We start from the raw sequence: 7,425 nt of genomic DNA, 5'->3' as shown, positions 1-7,425 counted from the left end.
TCTCTCTCTCTCTCTCTCTTCTTTCTCTTCTTTTCTCTTTCCTTCCTTCTCTTTCTCTTTTCTCTCTCTCTTTTTTTTCCTTCTCTTTTTCTTTTTCCTTTCTTTTTCTCTTTCTCTTTCCCCTTTTCCCCTTCCCCTTCTCTCTTTTTCCCCTTCTCTCTCCTCTCTCTCTCTCCCCTCTTCTTTCTCCTTCTCTCTCTCTTCCTCTCTCTTCTTTTCTTTTTCCCCTCCTTCCTTTTCTCTCTTTTTCTCTTATCTTCATCTCTCATCCCCTCATCTTTTATCTTATTTAATTTTTAATATTATATATCTTCTATAATCTATTATAATCTATCTTATATCTTCTATATATATCTTTATATCTATCTCCCCCCTTATCTATCATCTATCTTCTATTATCTACTAACTTTATTATCTCTCATCTCTATATATCTTAAATATATATCTTCTATTCGGGAGTTTTAAATTTCACGGCTCTCAGGAGTATTAATGATGCTCCCGAGGGCCAACTGTGGCCCTTGGGATGGTCATAAATGGCCCGCGGGGTTACAAGAATTATTAGCCTGGGAAATTTTGATCGTCATGAATGAAAGAAATATATGATAAACTATATTGGAATTTGACGAATGACCTTTATTCCACAATCGCAATAATCTATCTTATATTACTATAGCTGGCGATATTGCTATCATAAAGGGAGGGAGCATTTAACAATAAAAAATGAAAATCATTAACTTTTTTAAAAACCAAAGCGCCCCGTCGCAGGTACCCGAACACAGGAGCAACATAACCATTTTAGTAAACAATACGAATTAGACAGGTAAAGATCTCGCCATTTATCTATTTTTCCCGTTCTCGCCGCTTTTTGCCGTGCCGGACTAACTTTGTTTTTTTTCATTACTTATTTATGCCTAAATGTGACCAAAAATATTAGGTAGTCTTAATAACGTAACCCTGGAAGTCAGATTATGGTAGATAAAATGGAAAGTGGCCCTCGAAGGGTTTTGAGTTGCACGCCCCTGATCTAAAACTATCTTTCCTCACCTCTTATTTCCTCTTCTCTTCTCTTCTCTTGTCTTCTATTCTATTCTATTATATTCTGTTCTTTTCTATTAAATACTATTCTATGCTATTCTATTATATTATATTCTCCTGTTTTCTTTTTCTTTCTTTTTTCTTCTCTCTTCCCCCCCCACTTTTTCCCCCCCCCCCCCCCCCCACCTTCTACCCTTTCTATCCCCCACCTCCCTCCGTCCTCCCACCTCACATCCTTTCTCCATTCTTTCCATACCCCTTTCCTGCTCTCCTTCCTCTCCATTCCACCCATCGCCCTCCCCATCTCCCTCCCTCTCTCTCCTCCCCTATCTTCCCCCTCCCCCAAATCTCCCTCCCACCCCTCCTCCCCCATCTCCAAACAGAAGGGTGTGGTTACGCCCCTTCACTATCATGATGGGATGAAGTTATCCCGGTGTTTACCCAAGGATGCTGCTACTTGTCCCAGCCCATCCGGTAAAAGTGTTTGCTTTGGATCTTCCCGGCGAGTAGGGTGTCTATGCTTGTGCGGGGTGGGGGTGGATTAGGGAGGGGAGGGTAAAGGGGATTGTTTGGTGTGCATGGGGAGAATTTGGGGGTTGCTGTTGTTGTTGTTATTGTTGTTGTTGCTATTATTGTTGTTATTGTTTGTTCTTGATGTTGCTTTGTGTGTGTGTGTGTATGTATGTGTGTGTATGTGTGTGTTGTTTTTTGTGTGTGTGTGTTGTGGTGTTGTGTTTTGTGTGTGTGTGGGGGTGTGTGTGTGTTTTTGTGTGTGTGTGTAATTCTGTCGAAAAAACTGAATGAAAAGAGCTGTTTAGATCAAGGGGGACGCCACCCGGAACAAAAAACCCCAGGTCATATCCCAACCCAGCTGACGCACCCCCGGAGGCCCTGATGGGGCCCCACGTGAAGATACCACCACGTTGGTAAGAAGTGGGGACATCGAAGGGGGAAAAAGGTCAACCACAACAACCCTTAGCCAGGTGTACAGCATTTTCCTTGCAGCGGCTGCGATTAAAAATTTTTCATAGGGGAAAAAGGACGAGGGCTCCCCACGAAAGCCAAACAATTACCTAAGACACCACAAACAAGACAACCAAGCATAAACCAACAACAACCATTCAACCAACCCCAAACAACCAAAACGGGCGCCCGCCCCCAGCTCCCCCCCCCAAAACACCAATGAGGAAGTTGGTTAATCGTACTTAACTCTCCTCCCTTACAGACCCGACGAGCGCGCGCTTTCGAGGGATCATAACCTCCGCCAAATTAAAAACATGAGAAATCACATTACAATTATTTCTGATTACTCTCATCAGGCAAATGGGTAAATTATCCAGTACAGGATTTTTATTTATTTTTTTATTTATTCTAAATCTTTTCCTAGCCTCCTCCCGATCTTTGCAGTTATCCTCCCTCTGCCTCCTTTTCCATTACTTTTTCATTCATTTCTCACTTCTTCCCATTCTCTTATTCCTCTTCCCACACCGTTCCTCACATGGTGTGTATCTTTTAATTGCTTTAATTTATATTTTCGATTCTCTCTTTACCTCGTTTTCATTTTCTAGTTGGTTCTCCTATGTTTTACTTTCTCTTCCTTTTATATTGCCTTTTTCCTTTATTCTCCTTTTCTTCCTTGCACTTACCTCTGTGTGTGTGTATGTGTGTGTATGTGTGTGTATGTGTGTGTGTGTGTGTGTGTGTGTGTGTGTGTGTGTGTGTGTGTGTGTGTGTGTGTGTGTGTGTGTGTGTGTGTGTGTGCCCACCAACGCACGCACAAAACATAATAACAAAAACGAAACGCATCAACAGGAAAAAGGGATCTACATTCTATCTATTTTCCCTCCCTAACTGTAGCTACAGTTCCTCATCCCCACAAACTAAAATACCATTCCAAAAAAAAAAGTCACTTCAGAACCAAAATCCCGCCCCCGCGAAGCCAACCGGGGCCTTCCTCCCCAAAAAGGTCATTTCTCAACTTCACGAAAAGGTCACGTCAGGACAGATCAGGGGAAAAGGCGGCGGCGTAACACATCACGTCCTCATCTCGAGATTCACGTCACATTTCTTGATTGCATATAGTGGAATTGCAGAGGCGATGTGTTGTTCTGTTTGATTGCAGTGAAAAGTGGATTGTGGAGTTTCGTCATATATTTAATGGTATTTTTTTGGCTCATGTTTATTTTATTTATTTATTTTTATGGGGGTTTAGGTTCTTGTTTGTTTTTGTTTTTGTTTTATAAGTGTTTCCATAATCTAGTCTTTAATGGTTATTCGTCTCCTTTCTTTCTTTTTCTAGGCCATTCATTTTTGTCGTTATTTCCCTTTATCCTCTCTCTATCTATCTATCTATCTCTCTATCTCTATATATCTATAAATATATCTATAAATAAATATCTGTCTATCTCAGGAGTATTAATTACACGGCTATCTCTCTTGTTGTTTTGTCTCTCATGTTTCTGCTTTCTTTATATTTCCCCTTTCCCATCCCCTTTTCTCTTCTTCTATCTCATCTTCCACTTTTTCATTTTTCCTCATCTCCATTTTTTCCCTTTTTTTTCTTGTCTTTCTCTTGTTTTCATTTCTCATCCCTCTGTTGTTGTTTTTTTCTCTCTCTCTCAACGTTTCTCGTTTCCTCTTTTTGTTTTGCCTCTGCTTTTGTTTCATTCCTTTTACCACTTTCTTATTTTTTTTCTTTTCTTTCTCTTACCTTTTCTGTTTCTCTTATCTTTCTTTTCTTGTCTTTTTGTCTCCAACCTCTGCTATTTCTTCATTTTCTTTTTTTTTTTCTACCTTTTGTCTTTCTTTTTTTTCTTTTCCTTTTGTCTCCAACCTTTGTTTTTGTTTTTCATTTTCTTTTCTTTTCTATTACATTTTCTGTCTTACCTTTTTTGTCTCCAACCTTTGCTTTTTCTTCAGTTCTTTTTTTTTTTTCTATTCGCGTCTTCTCTGCGTTTTCCCTTTGTCATTCTTCTCCGCTTTTTCTCATTTTTCTCTCCCCTTTGCCTTTTTATTACCGTTACCATTATTCCTCTTTCTTTCCGTCCCCTCTCTATCCATCTTTATCTTGACTGACATTTCTCCATCCTCTCCCCCTCTTCCTTGTCTTTATCATCGTCTATTTCCGCTTTCCTTTTTGTTAAATCTATATTTTTCACTCTTGATGTCTTTCCAAAGTAGTTTCTTCATACTTTCTCTTTAATCCTGTCTTCGCTGCCTCTCTTCTCCTCTCCATCACTTCTTCTGTTCTTACTCGTACACTTCTTTTATCTTCCTCTATGGCTTCATCTTTAAAGTGTTTTCAATTTACTTCCTTTCTTCTTTCTTTCTTCTTCTACCTTTCGCTTTCATCTCCCTTCTTTTCATTCCCTTTCATCTTCTTAGTTCTTCTCTCTTCCTTTCATTTCTGCTTTCTCTCCCTCTCTCTGCTCTTTCCTTTCCCCTTTCGTTTCCTCTCCCTCTTTTTCTCCTCTTCCTTTCCCTTCACTTTCCCCTTCCCCTTCCTTTCTTTCTCTCCATCTTCTTCCCCTCTTCCTCTGTTTTTCTTCTTCCTTTTCTTTGCTGTCACTTTTCCCTCTCACCTCCTTTCCCTCTTCCTTCCTCTCCCTCTTCCTCTTTTCTCTCTCTTTCGCTTCCCTTTCCACTCTCTGCTCCGTTTCTCCTTTATTTTTTTACCTCTCCTTCTACTCCCTTCCCCTTCTTACTCCTCTCTCTCTCTCCACCTTTCTCACTCTCTTCTTCCTCTTCCTTTTCTCTCTCTACATGCTTCTTTCCCTTCCTCGTCCTCTCCCTCTTCCACCTCTCCCTTCCTATTCCACTTCCTCCTTATCTTCCTCCTTTCTGTTCCCCCTCATCTCCTTCTCTTGTTATTTGTTCCTTTTTTCTTGCATATATATTTTTTTCTTTTTAGTATATGGAACCTCTCTGCTTAATAGCCTTGTGTACAGCTGATTATATCGCTTCGCCGTTCTCATAATTATGCAAATTACCTTAACCTCTAGGCAGGGGGGAGAAGGAGAGGGAGAGGGAGAGGGAGAGAGAGGGAGAGAGAGGGAGAGAGAGGGAGAGAGAGGGAGAGAGAGGGAGAGAGAGGGAGAGAGAGGGAGAGAGAGAGAGAGAGAGAGAGAGAGAGAGAGAGAGAGAGAGAGAGAGAGAGAGAGAGAGAGAGAGAGAGAGGGGGGGAGGGGGGGAGTGTGTATGTGTGTGTATGTATATGTGCATGTGTGTATGTGTATGTGTGCATGTGTGCGTGTGTGCCCGTGTGCATGCGTGCGTGTGTGTGCGTGCGTGCGTGTGTGCGTGCGCGCGCGCGTGTGTGTGTGTGTGTGTGTGTGTGCGTACGTGCTGCGTGCGTAAGTGTGTGTGCGTATGTCTGTCCGCATCTGTGTGTGCTGCCTATATATGCCTGTATATGTGTGCATACATATCTGAGTCCATCTATGTTTGTTTGTCCCCGTGCCTTTACATTAAATATGCCTGCAAAGGCTTCAGGCATAGAAGCAGACAAAACTTTCCTTCACGAAAAGCACCCCCCCCCCCCCCGAGCCCAAGGTAAACACAAGACGCCAAGTCCATGTGACTCGCGGTGGCCTTTGCGCATTCTTAAGCACGATGACTAAGGGATTTTTAAACCCACGTGGTTCTTTCGAAGAGTTCTAAGGAGACCGTGGCATCTGTCAGGGTGCTGAGAGAGAATGACTGTTCATTAATTCATGGGGGTTTTGGGAATAACGGGTGATCTGTCATAGTTTTAGATTTTTATGTTCATTTTTGCTGTTGTTTCGATTGCATGTATGTATTCTTCACTCTTTGGTTAAATGTCTCTAGAGGCGCAAAAGGAATATCAACATTTTGGTCTTGGAATTTAGAGAAAGCATTAGAGAGAATACGACAAATGGAATTAACCGTCTCATGGAATTAAAATAATATATATATATGTTGTTTGTATTAGGTTGTTTCTAGTTTCTCCCCATCAAAGTCATTTCGACTATCAATATCCCGGTAGTATTTTCTTAATAAAGTTATGATTAAGAAAAAAAAAACAATAAAGTCGAAATTATGGTCCCCACTTAGTAGCCTCATTAATCGTGTTACATTTAATCCTTAAAAAAGAGGGAGGTCGTTTTTAATCACCTTACGTTTTGTTTTGATTTTTTTTTTTTATGGGATTTTTTGATCCCCCAAGATGCACAAAAATAATCACACACTTCATCCAGCAACGGTAGCTCGGTACCCATATGAAACAGACCTCTCGGCCATCACAAAAAACATAAATAATTCATAAATGTCACAAAACAATCTATACTTACGCGTCACATTATCGGTATCCATGTTTGAATCGAGGGGAACAGGTTCCTGTCTCACGGTATGGAGTAGGAGCGATAGTAACCCTCACCGCTCTCTCACACTCGCCTCACTGAGTGCTGAACACAGCTCCCCTACTGGCTACGAGCGGCTCTCCTCACTGGGTTGCTTAGTTTTCCATATCGGTCCGTCTGACGCGCTGGTTGTCAGGTTGTTCTGACGTGGTATTTCCTTATCTTTGGTTGATGTGGCTGTTTTCTTGGGGCATGGTAATATGGCGGGGTATGTTAAGAATGGCCTATCTCTCTAATTAGTTATCTTGGCGTTGATAGTGAAATTAATTTGATTTTTTTACGCTTTCCAGGTGAACTAAACACACGGATAAAACGCCCAAAACATGGTCCTCGCCCTCCACTGGTGGCAAGAGAACATGTAAGCCTTACGTACTGATGGCACTAGGAGGAAAATCATGGCGCTATCCTCCGAAACAGCGTGAGCAAAACTAACCCTTATGCTCGGGCATGGTAAGGTAGCACAAGCGGCACTGCGGTCAATACGAGCGAGAGACGTTTGTCCCGCTTAATGGCCGCACTTAACCGCCAATAGTCGACTTGGTATGATTTTCGTAATGTGCGGTTAATTTAGATAATATTATACATTTCTTTCTGACATATGCATTGCTACCTTGTAAGTGATATATGATTAACATTCAAGCAAAGTCAAATAACCGGAGCTCATTCTTCTGAGCACGTGAAGCAGATAATCTTTCCCCAAAACAAGAATCTCCCTTCTGCTGATGATTAACATGTATCACTGCATGGGTTTTTGTCTGCATTGAAGTGCCCTACGCTCTGCATGAATACATAATTCAAAATAGTTTGTTTCCTTGAGATATACCCACCGCCCCTGACAGTGCGGTTTCCCGTGCTTTATGACTTTACTCGTAGCCGTTTTCTTTGATCACTAACTTCCCGGCAACACGGTGGAAACTAGAATGACGCCAAACGCATCAAGTACGACGGGTGTCAGTTGGTCGGATGAAAACTAATTCAAATAGGCAATACGTTTCTTACAGCAATCAAGTGA

Source organism: Penaeus chinensis, chromosome 30 (assembly GCF_019202785.1).
Source record: "Penaeus chinensis breed Huanghai No. 1 chromosome 30, ASM1920278v2, whole genome shotgun sequence".
Lineage (NCBI taxonomy): Eukaryota > Metazoa > Arthropoda > Malacostraca > Decapoda > Penaeidae > Penaeus > Penaeus chinensis.
The sequence above is the reverse complement of the archived record's forward strand: the minus strand, read 5'-3'. Positions refer to the sequence as shown.